This window comes from Cynocephalus volans, chromosome 8 (genome assembly GCF_027409185.1).
Source record: "Cynocephalus volans isolate mCynVol1 chromosome 8, mCynVol1.pri, whole genome shotgun sequence".
Lineage (NCBI taxonomy): Eukaryota > Metazoa > Chordata > Mammalia > Dermoptera > Cynocephalidae > Cynocephalus > Cynocephalus volans.
The window spans coordinates 98,479,276-98,482,320 of NC_084467.1; the positions used below are offsets into that span (position 1 = coordinate 98,479,276).

Below are 3,045 nucleotides of genomic sequence, written 5' to 3' on the forward strand. Positions count from 1 at the left end.
GCCCACTCCTGCTTTTAAATAGCAACCGTCTCTCCAAACTAAAATACCTGGTCTCAAAATGGAGCCAAGTGTGTAATGTTTGGAATTCTCCCCAGGACCCTCTGGCAACCCACCCCTACACACAAAAAGACAATTACTGGTTAACTTTTAAAATATGCAAAATACTTCATTTCTGTACATGGTGAACACAGGCTTTTTTTTTTTTTTTTTTACCTCCACTAAAACTTTATATTTAAGTGTGGGTGATTAAAGCCAACAGTGTTAAATATCCAAATCTGCACCACATGGTGATTCACAGATTTCAACTCTTTCCCCTCTTGTGCTGCCTCTCCTGGCTCCTCAGTCCTCTTTCTCCCTCTTCTCTTTAAGTCCTGTCCTACTCTTCCCTTTCCACATGGAAACCCAGCCCAGTTCTCATCCTCTCCTCGTGGAAAGAGTATCTGCTTCACCTCCTCCTTTGACTAGGTTACCACAGGTTCAAGGGTTGCCTGCATCCCTTAATAGGTTTTTTACATTGTAAACAAGTAATAAAATAGTTTAAGAATAATGCCAAAAAATATAAAAGTATGTATTATAAAAATAAAACATCCCTTCCTGTCCTTCCTCTCACTCACCATTTCCACACCTCGTAGCTAACCATTGTTAGCAGTGTGTTGTGTATTTGTCCAGAATTGTTCTATGTTTACACACCATTTGTAGTATAGTATATTGGTTAATAATGGACACTCTGGAAATTTCTGTGGCTCGTAAGCATGACGATTGGATTTTCACACTATTATGTGGGATATGCCTCCCTCTAAACCTTGTTACAATGTTGGCACATCACCTGTCTGATGTGAAAAAAAATAAAAGTAAATAATAGACACTCTGGAGCCAGAATGCCTGGGTTTAAACTCCGACTTTGCCATTTACTAGTTTGGTGACCTTGAACAAGTTACTTAAACTCTCCATACTTTGATTTCTGCATATAAAATTGAGATAATAATAGTATCCATTTTCATAAAGTTGCTTTGAGGATTAATAAGTTAATAAACGTAAAGCTTAGAATAATGTCTGGCTTATAATAAGCACTGTATAAATATTATTATGCATGTATTTTTGTCTTTGTTAACACAAATGATATTATAATGTGCATACTGTTCTGCAAGCTTTATATCACCTAAAAAACATGCCGTGGGTATCTTTCAATATTAATACAACCTCATTCATTTTAATGGCAAAACAGCATTCAATTGTATTGTTGTAAAAGTTGAAGATGTTTTTAAATCTAGGGTACAAGAAATGGTAGAACACATGACAGAACATTGCAAAATATGTCCCAAGATGGCAATCTTAGGGTCCTGGCATGTGTGGGGGTGACACGTCAGGATTGGTGTTTGCTTTTGTCCATGCTGAGCTCCTGCAGGGCAGAACTTATTTCTTTCTATGAACTGAGAGCTGATGATCACACTGTCTCACTCCCGGAGGTTTGGCCTTTGCAGCTGCTATTCTTACGGATCGAATTTTTTTTTTTTTTTTTTTTTTTTAATCTTTTTGTGACGGCCGCACCGCGCTCAGCCAGTGAGCACACCGGCCATCCCTATATAAGATCCGAACCCGCGGCGGGAGCGCTATCGCGCTCCCAGCGCCGCACTCTCCCGAGTGCGCCACGGGGTCGGCCCGGATCAATTTTTATAAGCGTTCCTCTCCAAACATGGTTTTCCGGCAGGCTCTTGGAAAGGAAGTCATCTCCTTCCTGCCCCTTCCCACGACCTGGAGTAGGAAGAACTGATCTCTCAGGGAAGGCCTATGTATAACCTGGCAGGAAAAGAGCCTCTGGATGAGGTGAAAATAAAATAAAGGGGCCGGACTGTGAGCGCGCATGCGTGTGTGTGAGCTGTGGCCTCAATGCCATAACGTCTTCCCTTACTCTCCACCCCTTTTACTCTCTCTTTCTACTCATTTTGTGTCTGAGAACTGAACGAAAGTCAATGAGTAGTCGAGAACTGTATTCAGAATTAAAACACAATGTGGCTGTCAGGAAACCAAAAAGCATGAAAATTAGGGGAACCCTGTTTACAGGACATTTAGTGTAGTGTCTGGCTATAAGTACCAGATTTAGGAACTTGGCTCAACTACCTATCAGTACTGGCTAACTACCTTCATGAGTTAACCTCTTTGTGCCTCAGTGTCCCTGTCTTTAAGGTGATGAAGATAATAATACCTATCTTATAGAGTACACATTGAAGATTAAATAAATTCATGAAGTACCTCTAACAGTGCCTAGCACAGAGTAAGCACTGTACAAATGTGAACTGTTACTATCATTGTATCTAAATGCATCCAACCAACCCCATCTCTCAACCCCAATTTCCTTTTGTGCCAGCTTCCCTAAGCTTCAGTTTGTTTAAAGAGAAATAACAGAAAAACTATCAAACAGAGGCTTAATGCATTAAAAAAGAAAAAATTATCCCTTCAGAAATTATTTCCAAAGAGAGGGCCAGAGCCATTTCAAGGACAATCTGATTAGATCTTGTGAGCAGTAGGCACAGAAATCCCTCTGGACTTTTGAAATCAGATGGGCATTTATTCAACACATTCCCAAAGGAGTAGTTTACAAAATTAAACTAGCACAGCAAAAGGACCCAGTGGTACAGGGACTTACCCACCTAAAATGGTCATCATAGGCCAGGCAAATGTTTAAAGTGAGGGTAAAGTGTTTAATCACTCCTTGTTTTACTGAAAGTCTTTATTCACATATTGCTCAGCAACTCACTGAGACCATGTGCTAATGGGGACTGATAACTCATATTCAGGATGTGCTGCTTGTTTCCTAGAGTTTACAACAATAAGTGACTAGTATCTTATTCTCAGCCAAGGTAGAAATATGTGTGTCCTGTAGGGTGTGTCTCCAACAGAGGAAAATCAAAAAGGAATAAAAAAGACACTGGCCATTGAGCTCTAGAAATCCAGCTGCCTTCTCCCAGCCTCTGGACATACAACAGCTTCATTGTATGAGGAGACAAAATTGAACTGAAGCTTTCCTGCAAGCATTTTTGAACTTGG

At 40.3% G+C, this 3,045-nt stretch overlaps 1 non-coding gene across 1 annotated transcript; it reads left to right on the top strand.

Annotated features, from left to right (window-relative positions):
* The first annotated feature begins 731 nt into the window (after positions 1–731).
* Positions 732–836, top strand: LOC134385425 (small nucleolar RNA U13). The gene has a single exon (XR_010024393.1). It is a non-coding gene; the product is annotated as a small nucleolar RNA U13 (small nucleolar RNA).
* The last annotated feature ends 2,209 nt before the right edge of the window (positions 837–3,045 follow it).